Genomic DNA, 27,899 nt, shown 5'->3' on the forward strand with positions numbered 1-27,899 from the left:
CAATATATAACTTAGGTGCTGATATTAATTGAATTGGGTTGGTTGTTGAATTGTCTTCTTCTGTGTTCTGAGACCAACCCCCATTGCGCTTGACTTGATCTGAAATTAGAGAGGTGCTAGAGGTCATACATGTCAAATAGTCGTGCAATTAATTAACTAAGGTTTTCGCTACACCCTGAGGATCACTTCTACTCCTAGATGGAGGTATAAGGGGAATTCTCATACACTGCCCTGTCACTAGTTCATGAAGGGTGAGGGAATGGTCTGATCCCGGCTAATTCCAAAGGGCATATAAGTCTAAAGGTAGGCAATATAGCCATCCCTTCATCAATGTAATTTTAATCTTGGAAATCCGTTCTTTAAGGAGGCCCTTGAGTCTCTCACATATCCCGTTCACTTGTGTGTGATAAGCAGAAGAAAACATATGTTTAAGTTCAATAGAAGCTCCTAACAGAATAGCTCATTAACAAAATGTGTCCCATTGTCAGATCTCAGCACTGCACACACACTCCATCTCGGGAAGACCTTGCACACTAAACTTTTTGCTGTGCAAGTGGCGCCAGGGTGTGTGAATGAACCTGCCTCGATCCACCTAGAAAAGGGACACTCCACCACTAATGGATACCTGTATCCATTACACACCTGCAGCATATCGACATAATCGACATAATCGATATGTAAATGCTGAAGCTGACCATTTGGTAGAGTTATGACCCCTCTAATTGTCCTTAGTGTATGCCCAGCAGTAAACCTTTGACACACGATGCAGTTGACCATAAATAATGCAACGTCTTTCAACAAATTTGGAATGAACCAGTCTTCTGCAATCGTAGCAGCAAGACTCTCCTTAGTTCCATGCGTGGGGTAATGCAGCTGTTCAAGCATGACCTTCAATAATGCTACTGGCATCACCAGCTTTCCAGTGCTATCTTGTGGCCATAAAGCTTCTGTGGGGGATACAGAACATCCCCTTTGTTTCCATAATTCCTGCTATTCCTGCAGTGCACTTCCTTGAATGTCCATTAGTTGGGTTATCGATGATTTATTAAACCCCTTCTGCACTAACATGGATGTGACTACTTTTTCTTTAACATTCTAAGTATTAAAACTCGAAATATCTCGGGAATATACAACCCTCTTGGCTTCTTCGTCCGTGGTTTCATTCCAGCAAGAGATAAAGTCTGTTTGCTTAGTGCATTTAACGACCGCTATGGCTACTGGAAGTTGTAGTGTCTTAATAAGCCTATCCAATACGGATGCCTGCTGCACTGGAGTGCGTCTTCGCGCAGGTAGCCCCTCCTTTTCCAACCTGCTAACCCTGCATGTACGGTTGACGTCACATAGGCGGAGTCACTGTACACTATCACTTCCTGCCCTTGTGTTATTAGAGCGCGAGAATGTGCGCGACCAATTCTGCCACTTGTGCTGAAAAGTGAGACGTAGCCTTGCACTTACAACTTAAAATTCTCCATTCAATCTATGTCTCACTACTGCAGTGCCCGAATGCCTTTTCACAGTAGTTGGGTCAATTTTTGAAGAACAATCAATAAAGAGGATTCCCCCTCCTGCTAAAGCATTTTCCTTCACACAGGGTATATCATAATAAAATTCAACATAATTAGCACAGTCATGCACATGATCGCCTTCTTCTATTGGCTCAGCTATATACGTGGCAGGATTCACTATTTTACATCTTACAATTTTAATCGTTGGGTTCCAAAATCATTATCTCATATGCTGAAGCTCTTTGAGGTGTCAATGTGCCTTTGGGATTCTCTAAAATGGCAAACAGAGCATGCTCCACGAAGAGGGCCATAGAGCAGCCCATAACAATACTTGTAGACTTCTCAATCACGAACGCAGGAGCTGCCAATGACTGTTCGCAAGTCAAGTGTCCTCTCATAACTGGGTCTAAAATCCCACTGTAATATACTAAAGGTTTGTACCCCAATGTAGTTCTCTGCGTAAGCACTGCTGTCATGACGGTCCAATTTGTGTGTGAAAACAAATATAATTCCTCAACATAATTGGGAATTCCCAGAACAGGGGCTGTACAAATGGCTTTTTTCAGTTCCTCAAACCCTTCCTCCATTTCTTCAGTCCATTCTATTTTTACTTTTTCCACCTGTGCTTGCTTTAAAGCTTTCAGAAGTAGTCTTGTATATGTACTGTAATCAAACACCCAGGCTCTGACATATTTGCGTAACCCCAAGAACCTTTGCATCTGTTTCACTGTGTTTGGTTTTGGTGTTTTCATAATCGCCTCGGCTCTTTCAGGCATCACTTTCTTTCCTTCATACAAAATCAATTGACCCATGTATAACACCTCTTCTTCACAATATTGCAATTTTTTCTGGTCTACCTTGTATCCCATGTCTGCTAGAATAGTCATCAACCGAACATAATCTTGTCTGCACTCATCTTCTGTGGTGCTACAAATTACAATGTCATCTGCATATTGTATCACTGCACTCTTAAGATCAATATTGTCTAATTCCATCCGTAGGACCCTATTAAAGATCGATGGGGACTCACAGTACCCTTGGGGCTAAAGAGCATGTTTCAGTTGAGTTTGACAGAACGTAAATGACGTCAAGTCTTGTGAGTCCTTGTGCAACAGGATTGAGAAAAATGCAATGTTCAAATCAATCACTGTGAAATATTGAGCTTCCACCGGGATACTACACAGTATTGTCGGCAGATTAGTAGGAACTAAAGGAAACTCTGCATCTGCAATCTGTTTGTTTGGTCTCATATCTTGTATAAATCTCCATGACCCTCCTTTACATTTCTAAATCGGATACTCTGTGGTATTAAATGAGGATTCCGATGGCACCAGAATTCCTTGTTTCATCAATGCTGAGATAGTCTGGAATATACCCTCATCAGCTTCTCAAGAAATGGGGTACTGTTTTGCTCGGGGGTAAAACCGCTCCTGGCTTAAGCTTTATTTTAACTTCCCCTATTCCCTTCAATAAACCTACGTCATAAGGGCCTTTGGTCCAATGGACGCTTTGCACCTTTTACAAATCTTCCTGAAAAAATGATGGACGTTGCCGCATTATCACAATTCGCTGTGGAACTTCTATTTTCTCTATTCTTATCCAGTATGTAATGCTCATGAAGAACTATTTATATATCAAGGAGACAGTTTCGATATTTTTGAGTTTACTGATCTATATAGATGGTCTGATGAACAAACCCTCCCTGTTCCTCTAGTCTTGAAAAAATAGACCAAGTACGTGATGCTTGTGCACAGTATCAAAAAACGTTTTGCCTGAGCTAGAATACTCAGAATTTGTAAGAGGTGTTAAAGCCAATTGTGTGTTTTTTATTGTTTAATGTGGTTATATGTATGTGAATTCAGTGATTTGATTTGCTTTTATACCTACCATGTTTTGTTGTGTTGGGTCATGCTCATGCAGAACATGTTTATGAGTTTTTATCTTTGTGTAAAACTTTATTAAATCATTCTTTGATACTGTGCACACGCATCATGTACTTGGTCTATTTTTTCAAGACTAGAGGTACAGGCAGGGTTTGTTCATCAGACCATCTATATAGCTCAGTAAACTTAAAAATAACGAAACTGTCTCCTTGATATATAAATACTTGTGGTCACCCCCTGACCGTGTGAGAGAGGGAGTATTCAAAGGGGTACTTTTGCCTTTAGTAAGGTTGATGCTCATGAAGAACACCACTTCATCGTCTGTTTGGTCTTCCCTGCACATGTCGTCATCAGTGGTGATGTCAGTCAAACTGTACTCTTCCTTGAGAGGTATTACTGTTCTCCATGGTCTACCCTCATTATCTACTCCTTCAAGCATTGCCATTTCCTTTCGTACTTGGCTGCTTCCAATTCTATAGGGATAATCTGCCCCCTCTTCGTCCATAGGTATTCGTGGTCTAAACAAGAACTGGTCAGGTATGCTCACAATTATTCCCACTAAACCAGGTAGTCATGTATGTAAAATGCTCCATCCATATCGAAAGATCTCTGGATCTACTGGAATGCCTCGCAGAGTCACTTGCCATGTGAATGCCAGTATATGCTCTCCCACATTTTTATTAGTATATTCCTGCAGTGGAACACACTATCCCTTGATAAGTGAATGAAATCGTCATGTTAAGTTTTGTCATTAACTCTCTTCCCAAACCGGCGTGTGTTGTGAATATAACAAAGGAACACTCTCCTATAGAGACTGGTAATTCATTAGTAAAAGGAACTCAACTTGTAGCTCCAGAGAACCCTTGAGCATTCATGGCAATTCTCGACATTGGATATTTTCCCTCTCGTATACATGAACAAGTAGCTCCAGTGTCTAATAAAAAAGAATAAGATTGTCCTCCTATCGTCACATCAACCCTTGATTCCTCTTGAGGTTCTGTGTCACAGATAGTACTGAACACATCAAGTCGCCCTGTGAGCTGTATTGTGGTTACAGGGTTATCTCCATCCCTGTGAAAAGATTCCCCCTACCACAGTGACACCTCCTATCCTGGGTGTCAATACTTGTCCTGTATTTACATACTGCAGTGTCTGCATGTGGGCTTGTTACGACTGCCCTTGCAATGGATTCATTTGCACTCATTCTTGTTGTTGCAACTGCTGCACTCATGGCGCTTGTGCCTGATCCTGGGTGAGCACTTCTCTAGTTTGTGTACTATATGGTGGCGGATAAACTGTCCCCCCTCTTGAAAATTGGCCATTCAGTACATTCCCTTGGCTCCCACATACATGTGCAATGTGCCCTATCATCCCACAAGTCCACCATACTAGGGATGCATGTCTGACAAGCTCTCCTTGAGCACTCTGGTTCGCATTCTGTGTACCTTGAAACCCACCTTGATTATTTTGAAATCCTCCTCCTCCTCTATAGCCTATACCTCTGACTCGTGGCCCAAATCTATATTCACCTTTGTCCATCGAGCGCACATTAATCTCCTGCGATGTACCCACTGCTTCCTGCATTCCCAATCCTTCTCCACTTGTCAATACTTATTATTTTTCTCTAGTAATAACCGTCAATGGTGTACTATTGTCAACTGTATCCCAGCCCAAGGCTTTGCTCCCATCCCCACTTGTTTCTTCATCTGTCTCTGTACTGGCTCAGGCAACCCCTGACATAAAATGTGGTAGAATAATGCCACTGTCTTTTCCCACGACTCGTGAGTTTCAAGGTGCCATTTCTCATGAATATCCTGAATGTAAGCAATAGGGTCATCATCTTCCTTCATCTTGCATATCATAATTGCACCCATATCTGATGTGTCAGGATACTGTACCCTGAAAGCTCTCCAAACATCTGCTCTACAATTATTAAATGGCGCTCCATCATGCGCTGTATTCTGTGCAGTCACACTTGAATACCCCGCTCTTCTCCATATGTTGTCAGCTTTCTCCCCATGAAAAGCTGCCAGGAGACCTTTTATGTGCCCTATGACCCATGTGTTTCCTCCTGTCATTTTTTCTAATTCGTATGTCCATTTCCCAGCGCCCGAACTCAAACTCAGGAGTTTACATCTTAAATTATCCTTGTCCATCTGCGGCCATGGAATATACTGTGGTCTTGCTCCCCCTTTTTCCAATAAGGGAAACTGTATAAACCCTGCCCCACTGTCGGATCCTACTATCCCTGTAACAACCATAACCTGCTCACATATGGTGGCGACTCTCCTTTCTCACTGTACGATCGTCCTCGGGGACGCTCAGGATATGCTATGGGATCTGGCGTCCTATCCTTAGGTTGTTCCAGATCAAACCATCTCACTTCTTTGTCCATTTGCATGCTTTCTTCAGGGGCACACATGCTCCCTCCTCCTACCTCGAGGGTAGAGACTCTTTCCTCATCTGACATGTCTTGTCCCCAACTAGTGTGACTATCATCCCCTTCACCCTTATCCAGTTTCAATCTTCTTAAAGACAATGCTCTACGTTCATCACTGAACAGCCTTCCCTCCTCTCTTCATGATCCAGGCATTAGGGATCGATCATGGTTCCCTCGAGTTTCATACTCGCTATTTCGTCTCAACTTTTGATAGACCTTATTGATCCTTTCTCCGATGCTTTCCGCATCAAATCTTGCTACGCCTTACGCAACTCTAGATGCCCCTGATGTTGCTTCCTTAATCATTTGTATTTCTGGGCTTGGCCTGACTGATTCTTTACGAGTGAGACTGGTGTGAAGACCACCTTGTTGCTTCCTTTTTAGGTTCAATTTCTTTGTCTTTCTCGCATCCCTTCTAATTTTCTTTTCCACTTGCCTTCGTTCTTCCCCTCTCCTTATTCCTTCCTTTCTTTCCTCTTCTTCCCTTCATCTCTGTAATCTTTTGTCTCTTAGTCTTTGCGCCTCCTCCTCTTCTTTCTTCCTTTCCTGTCTATCTCTTTCTTATATCACTCTCTGTCTATTGTCATACTTTCTTTGTTCTTCTGCTTGTTCTTCTTTTATCTCTTGCTCCTCCTCATATATCTGTTCTCGTCGCTCTCTGTTCTTCCTTTTCTGCTCATCCTCTCTCAATCACTTGTCTTGTTCATTATCCTTTCTTTCTTGTTCATTCTTGTCTTCACTTTGCCTAACTTCCTTGATACTCTTCCCATCTATTTTAAGTAACATCTGTCCTCCCATCCATTCCTTCTGTCCGAGCGATGTCTCGTCAACTTTATCCTTCTCTCCTTTCCATCTCTTAATTTCCCTGTCTATTTCTGTCGACAATTTTGACTACTCACTCCTTTCTTCTTTGTCTCGTATGATCTTATAGAGCTCTTCTTTTCTCTTATTCTCCTCTAGACTATGGTCACTATTGTAAACTGGGGGTTTGTATATCGGATTACTGCACCGCATCGCTGCTTTCAACTCCTTTAAAGGGTACAAACCTATTTCTTCTGTGCTAGTGCCTTTTACTTCAGGTGAGATAAGGGGTGCTGAAGGCTCAACCCTTCCTCCTATTGCTGACTAAGCATCCACTCCTCAGGTGGAGGGTTTTCCCTTTCTTCCTGGTACATTTTCCAGAGCTCTAAAATCGCTAATCTTTTCTCTAATTTCTTCCCCGTGTATGCAGCGTGCAAGTATGTGGTCATGTGTTGCAATACCGCTTTTGACAATGATACTCCTTGTGGCAATGGCATGAACATTTTATCTGCCATGCCTTTCCCCCATTCCACACTACACTGTTTAAACTTGGGAATATGCTTTAGTAATGTTTTCCATAAGTGCATCAGAGGAGTATCTCCCATAATGACAAATCTCAATTGACTGTCAATGCTTACCAGACTTAAGAAATAACCTTTGTACTTTTGTTTAAATCACCACTTTGTCAACGTCTTTAAAACAACAAATATAAGCACATACCATCAATCGCTGCTCCAGCCTGTAACTGGTACCAATTACTTTGTTATGCTCAATCACTATTGTTCCTCCCCTTTTTCAATTACTTCACAACTTCTATCGCGCTTCGATATTTTTACTCAACAAACAACATACAGACTTGTCAACATTACACATTAGTAAACACTGTGATCACCTTTTTCTCTCTCGTGTTTACTTTATACCCTATACAGGGGTTGACACGTCACCCTACGTAAACCTGTTTACGCATTATATATTTCTGCTCTACCCCCGTTTGGATTTGAAATGTCTCATTCTGAAACTCCCTTGAGTCAGGACTCCTAGGCGCTACCTTTTCTTCACACAATATTTCCAGTTGCTTAAAAATGATCACAATCCCATCTCCTTCATTTGCCATTCCCCTTAGTCTACTCACCATTCGTTTGTTAATCGACTCAAGGCCTTCAGTATTGATTCCTCCTCCAGTCCGACCACTTTGCCTTCTGCCCACAGAGCGCGCGTGGAAACCAGGCAGGGATTTTGTCAAAGGGGGACCTACCCACCGTCTTGGCTCTTCTTGCAAGTTTATTTCTATCTGCCGCTCTCCACAGGAAACCCTGTGATCTTCCGGTTAATGGCGGAGGATACTCAATCATTTGAAAGGCTGGGCACAGACTAGTTTAGATCTTTTCCAACCATCCGCACTGCTACCATGTGAAGTTATGGTTTTTTTGTATCGTGCATGCAATGGATGGGGTTCGCAGAATAACTCTGAGTCCAAATAATCGAACCAACATCAGGACAATGGCAAAGGTTGCTGTTTTATGAGCAATGATAAAAAACAGGGAGGTTACAACAGACATCAATGGACGTTTGCTCAGTTCTCGACAAATTTCCCATAAAAACATCCTTATATGCAAAAAATATGTCAGCAGTGACATCATACTACATGGCAAATAAGAAAAACCTATGAGGGATTAGCCCAAGATCTCTCCTCACCCATGCCTTCTGCCATGCAGATTGTCTTTGAACTTGGCCTTGCAAAGTATCCTTGTCCCATATGTGGGAGTACAGACTTTCACTATCGTTGTTCTAGGACTCCAAGCTCAACCTTATTTCCATCCTCACCTCACGTGACAGGAGACCATGATTCTGGTCTATTCTGCAGCATTTAAATGTCTTAAATGAATAAAACGTGTCACACATGGTGTTCTTTCTTTGTCCCTCAATAAGAGATGATTCATCCTTCTAACGTTTATTGCTTTCAAGAATAAATAACTAACCTTGGCTACTATTCTGATGCCAGGCCCTTCCACGATCTCAGTTTATTCTTGCTGTGACACAATTCTCAGCCTTTCCACTCCATGGGTTTCAGCTTACTAAAATTCATGACACTGATGTTCACTTTCTATATAATGGTGGCTTCTCCTGCAGTCTATTCACCACGCATAGCCAACTTCTATGATCACTTAATTCACTTGCATTGCAGAGGCTGTACAATCATTGAACGGTTGCATTTATGTAGCACTTCGCATGTGTGCAATCCTCTTTTCTGCATATGAAAGATTACTTGATTCTTAACTTCGTCATCAGTTCTGTAAGATCAATGCATTTTCTTCAGCCAGTATTCTCAGTGCATCACGCTCGTCTCTTGTGACATCACTAGCTTCTCTTTCACTCATTTTCATGTTCCTTGAGGGAGTTCCTCCCTCAGATTGTTGTCTCTTTGGGGATACATTTGATAGGGTTTTCTCAGTGGATACCTTTTCTCAAACACTTGCTGTGGCATTGGCACAACTACTGATGTCAAACATGGCACAGTCTCTGATTTCCAACATATAGGAGGCAAGGGGGTGGGATTTCCTGCAGAGGCATGCAGCTGCTCCTCTACACCTTACTTTTTCCTTCCTCCTTCTCTCTCCCCCTCCGTAGCTAATGTCCCTGTGTGCCTCCTGACTGGCTTCCTGGTTCCTTCAGATTCTTACAGTGCACCAGGCCCTCCTTGTCCAGTCTACCCCTGCACTTGGTCTCCCCTGACCCACCTCCCCATCCAACCTGCACTTGCCTATCTGGGCCTCCTCCTCCTGCAATAGCCTGGCTGGGCCTGCACCCCTTCATCCCTTCTAGCCCCTTACCTCGCACTAAGTTCATGGACCTTCCTTCCCCTGCACTCTCTGCTTTCCCCTGGCTCCATCCACCTGGCCTCCCCTGGCACTTGCTTTTTCACGGGCCTTTCTGCCCTGACGGGCACTTCCCCATTTACCTTCCCCGCACTTCTGTTACTGCACTTGCACGTTCCAAATGTCACAAGGCCTAGAAGGACCGTTTTCAGTTGTTTTCATCCCAGTCGCCCCTTACCTTGTTGCGCCTTGAAACACCTTATGTATAAGCGCACTATAAATACCCAATAATTAAATTAAATAAATAAATTATTTCAGGACATTGACTTTCCTTGTAACTTCCTGAAATCTACATCCCCTCAGTCACCACTCTTCAACACCCCCATCAAAAAGCGCTCCCCTTCGCCACTACTTAGTCCCGGAAACCCCCCCTTCATTTTTTTAGTTGTTTTCAAATTGCAGCACAAACAGATTAGCACATCTGTATCTAACTCTTTATTCGTCAACCATTGCATCAGTCGGTGACACTCTCTTCTTCTCGACAGGGTGAACCCTGACAGATCTTGGAAGATCCAGACCTTCCCCGCATCAAAAGCAATATCAGGTGTCATCTTTGCTTTCAACAGTACTTCAATTTTTTCTTTATAGCGTTGGAATCACACAATGATAGACCTGGTGCCATTACAATAAGCCCTCCCACCTCTGTTGGCCATTTCCATTTTTACTTCCTTCCCACCCTCCGTCTCAAACAGAAGGTTGATCATTTCCTGTACCTTCTTTTCCACGTATGGGGGGGATTCCCCATCCTGCTCCTTTACCCCGAGGACCATTATGTTATTTCTGCGTTCCCGCTTTTCCGGGCGTCCAGTTTAAGAAGAACATTTTCTTCTCTGAATTTAAGTTCCATTATCCGCACATCCAGGCTTAGTTCCACTAAGTCCACATTCAGCTGGTTGTTCTTGAGCCCTTCCATCTTGTCCTCTACCGTTTCCACTCAGCTCTGCAAGTCAGCTATTGAAGTCTGGATGACATTCAGAACAGCCTTAATTATAGACATAATGCTCCCAACTTCCTCCTTAGTCGCTGGGTTGGGTGATGTCACCATGGTACACATTGACCCCTCGCATGCCTTCTCTTGCCCCCACCTGTATTTCTGAAGGTTTATAATTGTGTCTACTAACCCTGATGCCAGTCTTTGCTTGTTAGTTGCTTTGCTACCCTCCAGTTCATATCTCTGGCAATCTCAGCTTCTGAACCTGTGTCACCCAGTTTTGTACTTGGTGACATCACAAACATCAACACCATTCCTGAAAACCTGCGGGAGCCCCCCATTTGTTAGCTCTAGTCTACTACCTATGGAACCCATGTACATCTGTATTGCCACTGGTCTTCCCAAGTCAGGTGGCTTCGCCTGAGACTTCACCACAAAAATGTCCATTACTTTGTTGCAGGGTCGCACAAAGACCATTGGACCGTACAAAATTCTACACCACCCCATGATCAGAGGATCTGGATTGGCTATAGCGGGTCCCCCCAGGCCTGGGGTCATGTTCCGTTTACAGTGCTCGGTGTACCTTTTCAAGGTAATGAGAAAGACTATAGGCCTCATCACGAGTTTGGCGGTAACCCTTAAATCTGGCGGTAGCGCAATTACCGCCGGATTTAAGGGTCCGCCAAATCAGGGCTTCGGCGGATCTCTCCCCAGCTCTGAGCTGGGGGGAAATCTGCCGAAAATTAGCACTCATACTGCCGGTGGGAAATCGCAGGCGGTATGAGCGCGAAATTTCCCCATTGAGCGGAATGGGGACTTCCAATACTGCCAAACCCGTGATCCGGCGCTAATAGCGCCGGGGGGTTTGGCGGTAGGGCAGATAGCACCAGCGCTATTAGCGCCGGCGTTACCGCCCAACTCGTGATGAGGCCCTATGCGTTCCCATTGTTGTCACTGGTCTGATCCCCAGGCCTGAGAGAATACTCAGGTTGCAGTTTTGATGGATAACGCATGTATTAATCTTGTCTGCTTCGCTGGGAACAGCTCCTCCTCTCATCATTAGTAAATAGCCATTGGTCGGCTCTGCTGGGTCACGTGTGCGAGGAGTGCACAATGGAGCATTTCTTTCTACAATTATGAGGAGTTTATTTCTGAATTTCACAGGTGACTCACTGCCTTGGGAATCAGGAATCATCCACCCATCCATATACTGTGATTCGTGCTGCAGAGACTGCACCTCTCCCTCCATGTATTTGAAGCCTGTGGTTTCACGTGCATTCACTACAGTCATTCTATGGTTTCCCTATGTGTTCTAATATCTTCATAGAGGTTAGTCGCGACAGAGCCCTATAGGTTCATCATATGTCCCCATATCTCCTTATTGTCAGTTGCGATGATCCGGTTGCAATCTCGGTCCACCTATATTTGGCTTTCTTGCATTTCTGCATTTGGCTAAAGAAAAGGAAAAAGCTCTTGACAGTATGTACATGTATCGGCCTCTGTCTACAGAAGGTGTAAGAATGTTCTTTGTACATACATGTGTGTGTCTGTGTATCTTTGTGCAGGAATGTGAATTTGCTTTGTGACTAACGCTGCTATGTCATGCTGTCATCAGTCAATTTGGTCCATTGATGAGGCACCTGTCTCCTCAAAGCTGTCAATTGGATATGGTTTGAAAGGTCGTCTGAGAGAATATCACTTTGCATATGTAGGATACATTGGTGCGCCTGGTGATTGGCTGAACAGCGAGTTACATCTTTCATTCTTCATTCTGTGGGTTGACATTTGCATATGGGATATGAGGGCCATTCCAGGCACCCTCTCTTCAGCTTGGTAAAATCCACAGCAGCAGTAGATGGATGAATATTGCCTAGCTCCTTTCTACACTGTAAGGCCTCTCTCCTGCACAGTTCTCTCTCCCATGGATCAGTCTCCTGCATTGTTGTTAACCTTGCCTCTCCACCTGTCCATGTGAGGCCTGCTTACTGCCTTCCTGGATCAAACTCACCAGAATCCATTTTGGTGTGGCTCCCAGCGCTGGACCTACTCTGTTGGCGACTGCTTCCTCGTCCGGCAGCTTACCCTTCCGTGTGTACACGTGCACGCTCACCAGGCTTCCAACAGTATTTTCGCAGCTTCTGCGAGATATTGCCACTAAGTAGACCCTCCAACGGGCCACAGTGCCTCCGCAAACCCTGCCACCTCTTCACACTGCTGTCGAGGCACACAGGCCCATATCATGTCCTGTTTCAAAGCAAAGATGGTTCCACCAACCACTTATGCGCTCGTGGGTTAACCGAGTCCCACCTTTCCTGCTTACACAGGCTTCCTCTTATCACCTCTTTCACCCCAGGCAAAGGTAGGGGTCAGGAACAGGGTGCATCCTGTCACAGCTCAGCACTGATTCATCTCTTAAATTTAGGCAACGGCCTGAGCAAGGCCTTTTCTCTAGGGGGCCACTGTGATTCTCACACTATTTCACTGAGGTTGAGGTGCCCAGAACTCTGGTTCCTTCAGCCACTAAGCTGACCTTCCTACACATGGTTGTTGGGATTTTGTTCTCTGGGGCAGCATGCCAACTGCCCAATTTCATCTCTTATATCCATTGGGAAGAGGAGCTGTGGTTTAGGTGGCCATTAGAGTCTGCACCCCCTGGTGGTCTCCTGCAGCAGTATTTCATAAATAAATGTGACCAACTCTGAATGACCCACTTAGTTTGCAGTCTACTTATAAGTAGCAACAGAATGTTGCATCTTTCTGTGTGTGTTTCTGAACTGTGTAAAAGTGGGCGTGGTGAGTATAGGGCAGTGCGCCTTCCTTTGTTAAGTAGTAGTAGATCTTTTCAACGGTATTGTCTGGCATCAGAACCTAGCAAAAACTGAAACTCACTAGTCAGTCGGAATATAAAGTTTGCAAAGTACAGGAATGCTTAGTTTAATTCAGCCGCCTGGGTTTTTCTACCCGGCCCTCCTCGAGGAACACAGTTATATTTTAAATTTTCCAATTGTGGGCCTGGTGTATACAATACATATATGTTAATCAAGTTCTATCACATAAATTAGTTGTGCATCACACTTGTCCAGTGTCAATTCAGTGTCAATTCAAAATAACAATTCTCTTGGTATTGTCTTGGTATGGTTCACATTCAATACTGCTGCGTCTCAGTACAATTATACAGTTTTCCATACATACAACTCTATACAATTACAATTATTATTGTGTCACTGAAGTTGAGTTCTACAGTGATTAGTAGTATAGAGTGGAGGAAAGGGTGGCAAGTAAAGGAAAAGCAAAAAATAAATACATTAGTCCCTAGTTAGGTTCCTGGTTTCAATTTCACTGTACCTCAGTCAGAACATGAGAGCATCTCTTACTTAGTGCGTTAAGTCATTTTCAATCAGTCTTCTTTCTTTCTAATTATAAGTCCTCATAGTTGTTATAACAATGTTACGTTCCTAGATAGTATCTGAAAAATGTGGAAGAATCTCATTTAGGTAATTATTTGGCTATTAGTAGTTAATTTCACCATAGCAAGTTATTCTCATATATGTTAGGATTTTTACATAAAGTCATGGTGTCCCCTCATTTTGCCAACAGCAGTTTTTGGACCATATTAGCGATTTATTGTATCCATGTCTCTGCCATTTAGTTTCATATATCTTGTATGAGATTTTTACATATAATCCCAATGTCCCCTTACTTGGCTAGTTTTGGTTCAAAATCATGGTAAGTAACTGTATCATAGTCCCTGCCAATAACTAACATATAGCATATGTAAGAAAGCACATAGTTTATGGATGTCCTTTTTATAATTTCTTTTGATACCCGTTATCATTTAGTTCTCGTATTATCCAATATGAGCGGAGTTCCCAAGCTGTAATGATCTTCTTTCTAGATTTTTGTATTTAGCAGTATATTATTCCATTATCATGCATCCATAAACAGCAAGTCCAAATATATGTAAGCTTTTGGCCAGATTGTGTAGCCATATATATATATGTGGGCAGTACCAAAGGCAAATTGAAACTAAGGATACTTCAACATATTCGAGCCATTAGAAACACTGATTCCAACTATCCGATGGCTTTACATTTTCAGTCCCAACATGACAGTAAATTGGAGGGTTTTTCCTTCTTTGGGATTCTTACAGTGCCCAAGTCACCAAGAGGAGGCAATCGAGAGTTATTGCTGAGGCAACTGGAGACTAAATCTATTTTGGACCTCGAGACCAAGAAACCTAGGGGTCACAATTTAGATGAAGAATTGTACACTTTTTTGGGGACCTAATAGCTCATATTTCATGTTATTTTCCTATGTATTATTGCTGGATTTTTGGGTTCCCCGGCAAAAAAGTCTTCACTTGCCTCATGTCAACAAGATTATTCTATCTAGGCTAGGACACATTTTTGATGGTTGTTTCTTCATGAATTATGTCGGCCTGTTTTGTATTATTATCTGGTTTTAACTTGTATTTTAGTAGGGAGTATATTTATCTTTTTAGATTGATAATTATGATGTATACTATTTTTTACACAATGTCCTTTGGACTCTTTAGACGCATTCAACCAGTGTTGCATTTAGTCTCGTATTTTAAGATCATTAATCGTATGTTTTGGGTATTATGAATATTTATGCATATAGCATTTTTTTCCTCCTTTTTTCATTTTTATGTGTGGATTTCTTAATCTATGATTGAACGGGCCTATATAGCATGTATGCATTATTTAGGTGAAATCTAAGGCTTATCAGGAAGGGTGTTTGCCTCCTAAATTGGGGAGTTTTAGGGTTTATGCACTTTGCACTTTATTGTGGATCTATATTTTTATGATTCTCAAGCTGTCCATGGCTGCACGTCCTTTTGCCATCCTCCTTTTATTTTTAAGGGAGTTTTGGTTGGTTTTCAAATTTTGAGACTATATGATAAGTGCACCCATGGACGTAGAGCACTGTGTGTATTATCTTTGCTGTAGAGAATGTAATTTTGATCCTCATGAGTTTCCCCTTTTCCCCTTTCTCCTCTCCCCCGTAGCCTGTCTATCCCTCCGCCCCGTACTATTGCTGCTATGCATTTTGCACTTTGCACTTTGCACAATTGTGTACGCACTAAGTACTTTACCCCTGTCCTAATACAGCTATACGTGTTTGATTAGACCCGTTTATTACCCTAACATATATACGATGTCCACTAGATGTATAGGTAAGATTGAGATTACCGATGATCAAGGCGCATGTATTTATGTCATTCTACTTGCGCACGTGCACAACTTGCATAGAGGGTCCATAATGGAGAGATGGCAATATACCTGTGAGTGTGCCTTATTACTCTCTTGGCGCAGGTTTTATTTCATTTTAATTTTGGAAGGTTGGTATTTGACATCGTACCACACTTTCTTTTGCATACAACATATTAATGTTTACATATATTATAGTAAGGTGCTATGTAGCCCGCCACTGCTTTTGAATTTTGCTTTTGCAGGGCGTACCTTACTCTATGCATGTGTGGTTTCTTCCTTCTTTCCAACAGTTATTATTATTTTTTAATAATATTTTACCTCCCATTTTGACCATTTAGGTTTCCACGAGGTATTTGTCATCTCTTTGATTTGTTCCCTCCTTGGCCATTCTGTGGCCCTTGCGACAACAATCAAATCTGTAAACTGTCACTTTATGTTAAGCACATTACTTAATGTACTTATTTGAGACTACTAAGGTTGAGATGAGGTAAACTTGGTCGCTACAATATGGCCGATTGCTTTCTCTTCACATTAGAGTAACGTTTTGAACGAGACATTCTATACATTGCAACCATAGAGTTTGAATGGTGTTTTAAGGAGTCCTTTGTCTGTGTTTGCCCTACTATCGTGAACAAGCGGTCAGTTGATTGCGAAACGCGTTGTTGTAACCTTCAGGTTCTCCTTTGAAATGCACTTTTTACTAATAAAGAACAATTGGTGCTGCCTGATTTTTGCTGTGAAGCCCTTTATTTGCTAAGGACTGGATTCACTGGACTTGGCTGCTCTTGGGAGTGCATTCCACAGGTTTTGCCCTCTTTCGGGCTTAATTTTCGTTTGAATATATATATATATATATATATGTATATATATATATACATAAAATAGAAATATCTTCCTTGAGCAAACTACTGAACTACTGCTCCTGGAGGTCAAGCCTATTCTATTTTGCTTACCTTATTAAGTTAATAGTGTTTCTCCTCTTGGATTCTTTCAGGATGGCGGTGTTCCGCGTTGTTACATGATTGCCGCCATCCTGAAAGTGATCATTTTAAGCCTGTCTCTCGTTGATGATGTCATCCACATTTGCGTGATGACGTTATCAATGCCGGTGTCTTCCCGTCGCTGCAATTGCTTGCTGCAATTGGATGCTGAGCCTGCTGAGCCTGCCTTGTAACAGGCATTTGTATCTAAAATTACAACTTCAAGATGTTTCAATGTGAAATGTTTCTTTTTAATTTATTGGACACAATTGGTTATCCTTTTTTATATTTCAATGTTCATGGTAATTCAACAAATGTTTTCCCCCAAAATAAAATCAATAATTACAAGAATAAAAATGATTTCAAAGCCCTTATGTGTTTGTAAAACTCATGCCGGCGTCTTCCCATTGCGTTTTGTGCTTGCTGCAATTTGATGTTGAGCCTGCCTTGTAACGGGCCTTTATGTCTAAAATTACAACTTCAAGGTGGTTCTATGTGAAATGCTTTCATTTTACTTCATTGGACCCAAAGGTTATCCTTTTTTTATATTTCAATGTTATTGTTACATGATAATTCAAAATACATTTTTTCTCAAAATAAAATCCATAATTACAAGAATAAATACTTTTTTCAGTGCCACTATGTGTTTGTACAACTCAACACCTGTGTTCAAGTTTAATCATAAAATGTCCCTACACGTGTTGCCTAACATTGATATTGGTGTATATTGGTGTATGGCACCTGGAGGTCGTGCCAATGCTGTTAATCCCTTGTTTTAGTGCTGTCTAGTCATCCTAGATCGAGTTCTTGGTAGAGTCTGTCCATCCTGTCCATGTATTGAGCTTCTTCTGTTTATATTAAATTTGTTTAGTGGTTTGTTGCCTGTTCTGGCGTGATCCCATTTAGTAGTCCATTCCTTTATGTCCATATAGTCAACTGTTACATCAGTCTTTTTCATGCTTATACATTGGTATTTCCACACTTCTTATAAAAAGGGATGCGTTTCTATAAAAAATGATGCATTTTATTATCAGCGTTTAAGCCTTCCAAGATTGTGCTTAAGTTGCATATAATTCTCGCTTCCTGTCGACGCAGGGTCTTTTCTTGGTTGCCCATCCTTCGGGCCCAGTCTGAGGTGTTACACTCCGATGAATTTGAGATCCCCCTTTCTTGCCACTCGGGTGATCCTTTTGCCAATGTTCTGCTTATGCACTTTTACATTTTGGTGATGTTAGGTTTCCAAAATGTTCCCTGATCCTTGTCCTTAGCTCGCAAATTGTGCTGCCCACATATATTTTATTACATAAGCATACAATTATATATACTACATATGTAGTTCTGCAGTTGATGAACTCCTGTATTATCATTACTTTTCCATTGGTAGTAGTGTAGGCTTGGATGTTATTCGGAGCATGCTTGCACATACTGCAGCTGCTGCATTTATAAAATCCCTTGATTGGGGTACCAGTTAGTAGGCCGGTTTGCTGTTTGTGCCTGCTTGTGTCCATAAAGCCAGGACTTAACTTATTCCCCAGAGTACGGGCTTTGGTTTAAATTATATTCGGCCTTTCTGAGAAATAATTCCTTAAATCTGGATCCAAATGCAGTAGGTGCCTGTTCTTTTGAAAGATGTTCCGGACCGTCTTATTGTTTTCAGAACATTGTGTGATCATTCTCACTTTGTTCCCATCCGATTTGGTGTCCTTGTGTCTAGGTGTTATGAATTCCGTTCTGTTTCTGGTGTTGACCTTGTTTCTGGCTTTTGTGATACCATTTTTGGGGTACCCTCACATCTAAAACCTACCTTTGATGAGTTTACATTCTAGGTCATAAGTCTTATCTTTGCTGCAGTTTCTCCTGGCTCTGGTGAACTCACCTATTGGGATATTTTCAATGGAACGTTTCAAGTAGCAGCTGTCTGTGTGTAGTGCGGCATTGACCTCATGAAAGGTCCTGGTTTGTATAAACCCATCTTCTACATAGATGTAAAGGTCCAGGAAGGTCTCCTCTGTATTACTCTTCTCCAGTATGAATTGTAAGCTAAGAGTGTTCAGGTTTAGGTATTCACAGTAGATACATAGTTCTTCTTCATTGCCATTACATATGATGAAAATATCATCAATGTACCTTTACCAGTTTAGCACTTTTCCTGATAATATGGGATGTACATACACATGTTTTATTTCAAATTCCCCCACAAACAGATTTGCCATAGATGGTGAAAAACATATGCCCATTGCTGCACCTTTTATTTGCTGATACATACTGTCATTGAACATATAGACATTGTTATTCAGTACAAAGCCCAAAATTCCTTTAACATTTCTACAAATTGGTAGTAAGATGCAGAAATGGTCTATTGTTTTCAAAGCTAAGATATGGGTTATAGACATCAATAATAACTGTGATCTGATCTCTGCCCACCCAAAGTTTTACCAAGCAGAGAGTGGGGGGGGGGGGGGGGAGGTAGATCTCTATCTTCCTCTATCTTCGTCAGGAGCTTCCCTCCGGAATGGCCTCCCTGCCTCTCTCAGACTTGAGCCGGATCTCCTTAAATTCCAGAAGCGGCTCAAGACCCTGCTTTTTTCTACCTCCTTCCATCTCGCCCTCCATTGCTAATGCCCCTGTCTGTCTCCTGTGAATGATGGCCTGGTCCCTTATGAGTCTTACAGGGCACCAGGTCCCCTTCGCTGAGTCTACCTCAGCAACCGGCCAACCTAGCACTGCTTTTCTGGCCCCCTCCCTGATCAGATTGGAGGGTTTGCACCCCTCCCTCGCGAGCCGGGTCCATCTCTGTCCCCACACCTGATGGTGATCCCCTTGCACTTGCCTTCCTGGGCTCCACTTAGCACTGGTATTACCCAAATTGATTGTTTACAAATGATCATATGGTAAATCTGTTCGAATTCGGCCAGTACTATTCGGTCGTTTGTAAACTATCAGTTTGGGTAATCACTACCAAACATGGAGAGCAGAGGTTGTGGGCGTGTCCCCGGTCCCCATGGTTGGTAGTGATGGCTTTTAGGGGTAGTAGGGATGTCCCCCGCTTCCGGAGGTTTGGAGGCGGGGGACGGGAAGAAAATAAAATCAAAACAAACAGGCCCTGCGGCATCGGAACCGACCCTCGTATGAGGGACAGATCCGCCGCAGGGTTAGAAGATGAGCTGACGGTGAAAAGTTAAGTAGGGGGTGGGTAGGGGAGTTTATGGGGGTGGGTGGTGGATTTTTGTTTGGGGGGATTTGGCCACCGCAAAATTGACTTTGCGGTCAAAATTACCACGGTTAATTTAGCCGTGAACAATTGAGCCACAGCCAAACCTTATACAACCTTAGCACTTGCCCAACCCTGGACCGTCCTTCCCCCATCTCCCCTGCCATCCTCCCCATGCACTTCTTGGTGCTGCACTTGCATGATCCAGATGTCACAAGGCCGAGCAGGACCGTTATTGTTTTTATTCTCCTTGTTCCCTCCCTTTTTTGTCATGTTGCGCCTGAAAACACTTTGTGCATAGGCACCTTATAAATATGCTACAAATAGAATAAATAGAGTTGTGTGTATGAGAAAACTGTATAATTGTACCAAGACGCAACAGTATTGAATGTGAACTATACCAAGAGAATTGTTATTTGGAATTGACACTGTACAAGTGTGATGCACAACTAATGTATGTGCTAGAACCTGATGAACATATATGTATTGTATACACCAGGCCCACCATTGGGTAATTTAAAATATAACTTTGTGCTTTGAGAAAACCCGGATAAGGGAAAAATAATTGCACATGCCTCAAAAAATAGGAGCATGTTGGCACCATCTATAATCAAAAATTAAACTAGTGTTAACCCAAAACTCAGAAACAACACAAACTGCAAGAAAATATCCAGCCTGACTATTTAGTTAATAAAAATGTATTTTGTTTGTTGTTTTGTCCGTCCATTGTGCATTTACCTATAACAAAAGTTTGGTCTGTTCTGTTGATCCCATCATGCTACATGACACAACTTAAACATATTGCATAAACTACATTTTGACTCATGCAATATGTATGAGTGGATAACTTTCACTTTTTGATGCTCAAAAGCCAAAGTCTACTCTGTAAGTACCAATTCCACATCATCCACAATGTCAAACTTCATAGCCAATAACCTACGACTGCATCTATAGTCCACATAGCTGGTAGATCTGTTGAATGAGTTGCTTGTGTTCTCATTGTTTGTAGCAGACTGTTTAAATTCTTACCTTTTTATGGCAAATAAAGGTTTATGAAATGATGCTCCCATTGCTTGAATTACATGCCAATTTTTCAATATTAAGTTATGCATTTCATCACTGTATATACAAAATGTGGTCATGCACACTGTCCTATTGAATTCCATTATTATTTTAATCAGCTGTAAATTGGAACATAGCCCTCTTCATATATCGCTTCATGAGCAAAACGGAATAACCTCTGTTTACTAGGCATTTCTTTATTATTTGGGATTGTTCCTTAAAAACAGAGTTAAAATCAGAGAGACAGGTACAATTGTGTTTTGCACACAAAAATTGCCCACATACTAAATTTTGATGTAAAGCTTTGGGTGATAACTGCTGAGTCACAAGAATTAGTTGTACTTTGTTGCTTTTCTATACAGAGTTACAGCAAATGCACTTTAATCAGTAAGTTCAAAAAAATATTCTGCTTTATAAGCTAGACATCAAATTGCAGTCAAGCTCATTATACCAGCTGAAAATGTGCTGCAGCCTAACTTCTGTACCCTGCCAAATGACTAAAATGTTGTCCACATAGTGCTTATAAAACCAAACTGCTGATGCAAAGGGTTTGTCGGTCCCAAAACTATATTGCTTTTCATGGTGGGCCACATACAAATTGGCTAAATTAGATGCAAAAAAATATTCCCGTTGATGTGCCTTCTATTTGATCAAACACAAATCTTATTCAAATTGTACTACTGCATTATTGGTCACCTATTGTCCTGATTGAAATTGCACTACATTTTTCATCGCTTAGAGACCCAACAGCCTTGATTTAAATTAGACTACAGAACATTTTGTCGCCTGTGGCCCTCTAATCAATGGTCTTTATCTTGGTAACCTGCAATCCACCATATCTGCATGCATTTCTCCTTCACCATTATCCTACTTTGCTACTACTATCCCAAAGCTGTGTCCTGCAAATCCCCATCCCTGATTTTCCACTGCCCTCTGCTTCACCCCACTCTCTTTTGCTCGACCCTTCCCTCTTTCGCAATGCACTTCTCACTCCCGCTTCTAGTTCTACTCACTCTCTCTTTACCTCTTTCTCAGTCCCTGGCAATTCCTCCCGTTTCCTTAAGACATCCAATCTCCTGATGCCATCTGGTCAACAGTCACCAGCCTTTAAATCCAGATTATCCTGCTTCTTTCTACCACCTGCTTCAAACCTGTTCCAGCTCAAAACAATTTCTCTGGCCTTCTGACTCCTTCTGCCCAACCACTTCTCCCACAATGCTCAGTTCATTTATAGCAGTCCAGCCCCACCCTGTGGGCAATCTACCTCCCTATTGAATCCTGCTGTGTCATAATTAAGGGCCTATGGGGATTGGTTCAGCTGGGCAGTCTGAGGGAAATCACTTTTCTCTAATAGCTAACCCTGCTTCATGCAGCAGAACAGACCAAGGCTATTTTATGTTCAGCTGCTAATTTGGATTCTCTATGGATTGGCTGTGTGCAATGGATTAGATCACCTACGCATATGCTTGCCTTTTCCCTTAGTATTTATGGTTTTGTTCTGCTAGTGGTCCGCGTTACGGGCGTTACGGGAACTATTTGACTCCTAGGAAATGAGAGAGCTGCCTGCTGATTGCCATTCATATGGTGTAGTATGTCTAGGCAGGCAGGGATGTGTCAGTGCTTTGTTGTGTGGTCTATGATTTGCAGTTGCTTTAAAGGGGTAGGGATAGACTAGGTGACATTGGGTTGGTCCATATGGGAATTCAGTGGCAAACAATCGAGGCATGGTGTGGCAGGCCAGGGTTCTTCCTCATACCGAATGCGGCTCCCAAGGCCACCCACCACTGACTGCAAGTGTCAGACATAGGACTTTGCAATAGTTCAAATCAACGTTGTCAAGTAAAGTAATCTGGTGTCTGTGGCTTAACTCATGGATCTATCCAATTGGTCAATAAGTGCTTCTAATATCTGACTCTTTTTAGTAGTCATGGCAGCCTTCCTAACTAAGGCTCCTGGCCCACAGATAAGGTCTGCTGCTCTGTGTCTGTGCTGCTCTGTGTTTCTCCGGTAGTCTCCTTTCGTCCCATAATTACCAATAATGACAAAGATCCATTGTTTCACATTTTGGCATTTTCCCTCGGATCTCTTTTTCATTTTCTCACCAGTGGTGGTTCTGATAGAATCTCCTTTCTCAAATCGCTACTCAACTGGTTTGGCTTTGTGCGGATAAATATCATGAAATATTTGCATCAAACTAGTGCATTAGCTAATCTACTTGTTCCGAAGATCTCTCATCCTAGCATGAATACTTATTAATTAATTTATTTCATTTGTAGAGCGCACAATCAACCCAGAGGTATTGAGGCGATGTTGCAGGTACAAGTCAAGGAAGCATACTTTGTCATACAGTTATCAGATTACATCAGTTATGAGAGCAATAGATCACTTACCTAGAAGAGAAATAGTATTGTGCGTGTTGGTGAGCAGAGGGCTGATAATATTTACAGGTCTGTGGGAGGAGTGGGAGGGGTTGCAAGTTAGGATAAGAGCTGTATATTAAGATATTAAGAGCTTTACAAAAGATCCAGTATGATTTCTCAGCCCTGTGGGAGAGAGTCGGGGGGGGGGGGGTTTCCAAAGTTTCGCAGCAAGGTGAGGGAAGCTGGCACCTCCTGCTTTGCATCGCTTGACTTTAGGCACGACTAGGCGTTCAGTGTAGGGGGACCTGGTGGGTCTAGAAGAGTGTGCTTTAGTGATTCTGTGTGTGAGGTGGGGGGAGCTGTGTTGGATAAGCATTTGTGGGTGATGGAGAGAGTTTTAAATCTAATGTGCTCCTGGATGGGGAGCCAATGTGCTTCTCGCTTTGGAGATGTGTTCTCTTTTTGGGATGTGGATGGGTGCTATCAAGGCATTGTTTTGGACCACTTTTAGTCTTCGTATATTTCCTTAGGAGGTGCCTGTGAAGAGGATATTACAGTAGTCGATCTTAGAGCCAAAGATAGCGCATGCAAATGCGAGGCAGTTATTTTTAGTGAGGAAGGGTCTGGCTGTGTAAAGGGCCTTGGTGGAGTAGGCTGCTGAGGAGGCAATGGCGCTAACTTGTCTGGACATGGTGAGTGAGGGGTCAAGGTAGACTCATAAGGTCTTCACGGTGGATGAGTCGAATAGTGCAATTGTCAAACTTGAAGGCAGTTTACTGTTTGTCAAGGGACTTCAGGGCATTTGGAAGGCCAACAATTAAGATTTCAGTCTTATCGCTGTTAAGGCAAAGGTGGTTGGCTGCCATCCATGCCTGTATGGTAGCGTGGATGTTGTTGAGGGAGGTGCAGTCAGCTGTGCAGTTGTCTGAGAATGGGATCAGGATTTGAGTGTCATCGGCATAGTTGGTGTAGGCTATGCCTAATGAATCAACGATGTTGAAAAGAGCCCTGATGAATATATTGTAGAAGGTTGAGGTGATACTGGACCCCTGAAGTACACCGCAGGTAATGGGAGAAGGAGTGGCATTTGCAATCTCTGAGAAGACCCTCATGACTCTACCTTCCAAAAACAAAGCAAACCAGGCACTGGCAGGTAGGGAGAAGTTGGCGTGGGTGGTGAGAGATCTCTGAAGCAAAACTGTGTTGTGGATGGTGTGAGGGGGGAGGGGTGCAACTGATATTGTTGGCTATAGGGTAGGTGTTGAATAGGGCTTGTTGAGAGAGAATGTTTGTGTTTAAGGTGTCGATTTTACCTAGTAGTGCTGCCTGGATATCTGAGCACCAGGAAGGGTCTTTAGTGAGTGAAGTGGGCAGTGGGGCAGACGTTTCAAGTTCTCTGAAGATGTTAAAGATTTACTTTACATCAGAATTTGCATTGCTGATTCTCAAGGTAAAGGAGTTAGATTTTGCTGCGATGGTGGCAGATTTATAGAGTCTGGCTATTTTGCTGAAATCATTTTTGAGAGTGTCGGTTGGGTCCTTTAGCCATGTTATCTGGGCCTGTCAATACTGGTGTTTTCCTCTTAAAATGCAACGCTTTAAAATGGCTTGAACTTCAAATTCATCATTATTCTCTATCGTAATAGGAATTGCTGGATCTGTATTGTTTAATTTAGAGTGCAGAGTCTTTAATAAGGATTGATTAAATACAGGGTTGACCTTCCAAAGTTTTGGTGATTCTGATTTATATGCTACAGGATTGATTACTTTAATAATATCAAAATGACTTAAAATCTCTATGAGAATTTAGAAAATTACCCTGGTATTTTTTAAATATGTTGTGGGTAACCAAACCTTTTGTCCTCATATATATATACAGGTGAAGGTGCTTTCTTGTTATCAGCAAATCTTTCATAGGAGTTTTTTGCCTTGTCTAGATACTCGTAAGTAACATGAGGCAACTCCTTTAGTTTAATGAAGTATGAAGCTGTAACAGGAACTTTGGGTATCAGGTTAGTTTTTGGGAACATTTTAGTATGAAAACCATATCTGTCAAAAAAGAAAGGGTGTGCTTTGGATGGACGGGTGAATCAGATTATTATATGTAAATTCCTCTATGGCTATCCATTTAGCGAAGAAGTCTTGATATTGTTTTACGTAACAACCTAAATATTGTTCCACATATTATTTCTCTGTTCGACCATTTGTTTGTGGTTTATTGAGGATGATAAACTGAACTTAGTATTGTAGCAAACCAGAAGAAGTAGTTAGACTCAAGGAGGACATTTCAATTGTGTTTATTACACTAAAAAGAAAAATGCCTATCTATCTCTACTGTTCAGAGGGATTTCAGGGCCTACAAAACTAAGTTAAGGATGCTTGTCTATTGTCAAAATAAAAAGTGGTCATAAAAAGTAGTCCTCAGTCCAGAATCCCACCCACTATCTGGCCCTAACACTGTGGAAAAACAACATAAATTAAACCAGAGCACAATGCTTCTGGCTTAGCCTTTCTTCATCCCAGGTTTCGTTAATATCTCTCAGGATATTATTCTCAGTTCCAAATAAAATTTTCCATGTCATTTCACCAAAGAAGACTCTTTAACTCCCCCTTTAACTTCCATCAGAGAAGTCTTGATATAAATCCAAAGTCTTATATCCTTTTAACAGAGGGATTTTTCCTTCATACTTTTCTTTCAGTTTTGTTGTTCCCCTCTTGGTTTTCGTTATGCTTGTTTGAACCCTATAGGTTTGCTTTTGCTCAGAATTATCAGCAGTTATTGTTTCGCAACAAGTTATTCTTACCATCCTTGCAAACCAGATTACTAGCCATAACATACTTTTGTGCCACACCCCTTGAAGGTCATCCAGGAATAAATCGAACACTTAACCTGTTTATACAATTATTCTGGTAGCCCAAAATGAAACTTCAGCTAAAGAACTATGTTGCCTCATGCCAGACATGTGCAGCAGTAAAGCCCACTACAACATCACCAATAAGGCAGTTTCCTTCACTTGACAGACCATGGAAAATATGTTCACTATATTTTATAGTGGAATTACCTCCATTATTGGTCATCTACACCATTCTAGAGATTGTTGACCCCCTTCCCAAACTGGCAAACTTTATAAGATTAACTAAATTACCTATGGCTATGGAATGAGCAGCACAAACAATACAAGAAATAGTGTGATTACATGGTATTCTGGAAGATGTATTATCACATAAAGGATCACCAGTCATCTCAAAATTTTGGAAAGACATGGATACTGTGATGAATCTGGGCTATTTATCCCTTCTTCACAGGGGGCGGGGGGGAACCACCTTTGAGGCTACGAGGGACCTCAGTGGGAGTGACTCCCCTCTAAGGGACAAGGACTCCCATTTCTGTAGGCAACTCTCTATCAGTCAATGTTTGGTGTCATTCGAGAGATTATTTCTGTTTCTGTGATGACATTAGCAGAAGTGTCTGTTTTTAAAATAAAATGTCAATTTAGGCCAAGAAGTAGTGAAACAGTCTTTAAGGGTGTGGAATGCCATTTCTTGCTCTTAATCGCTTAGATGTTTAGCATTTTTCTTTGTTCATTTTACAATGGGATTCACTGCTTCTGAGAAGTCTTTAATAAATCTTCTGTGAAAAAATATCAAACGCAATGCATCTTTGATCCTTTTTCACTCAATATGGGGTGGTTCATTGTAATACTGCTTCATTCCTATTCTTGTACATATCCATAACTGTACCTAATATTTTTGCATATAACTGATGTTCTCTCAGCTTTTTCAAGACTTCCGTTACATGTATCTGATATCAATGGAAAGACCCTGAAAAGACGAGCATGACATTCCAATATACGATTAAAAATGTGGCTAGAATATCTCTAAAATATAATTAATTAGATGTTGAAAAGTTGTAAAGCCTAGAGAGTATCACCATGTACATGAAAAGAAGACCATATTTCATGCTAAACAATGTTTTTCATCCACAACCATACTAAATTGTACGCCGCAGATGTTCAATTTAAAAAATATTTGTACATGTATTAGTTGGTCAGTTAGGGCATAGGCTAAAGGTTATGGATACCAATCACAGATAATGGTGCCATTCAATTATCTATAATATCCAGAAGGAATAATTTCTTCTCCTTTCTTTGTTATAAAAATAACAGAGTACCTTCTGGTGATTTGGACTTCCTAATTAATCCTTTTCAAAGATTTTGGATGTGGTATTACCTTAATTATACATAATATTTTATGTTTAGGACAATTATTCTTATGTGGTCACAAGGTCAGTAGCAGTTTTGCCAAATTTTATTCAGATACAAAGTTAAAATACTAAAATAAAAACTAGAAAAGTACACAAATTCAAGATAGTATCTATGATGCACATATGCAAACCAATATACAAAACAATATCCAATGTTATCTGTCTATAATCATTTTAAGACAGTTTCTGTTCCATGTGAGGTTAGTAGCACACGTGAGAGGCCTATTAACAATGATGAATATGAAATCGCTCTCTATGATCGGTGTGGCAGAACCGCTACTGACATTGTAACTCTGCTATAGGAATGCAAAGCAGTTTTACATGACACTAACTTTGAGCGCCCTTATCCAGT

The sequence above is a fragment of the Ambystoma mexicanum genome, chromosome 8 (assembly GCF_040938575.1).
Source record: "Ambystoma mexicanum isolate Mex_15411 chromosome 8, UKY_AmexF1_1, whole genome shotgun sequence".
Lineage (NCBI taxonomy): Eukaryota > Metazoa > Chordata > Amphibia > Caudata > Ambystomatidae > Ambystoma > Ambystoma mexicanum.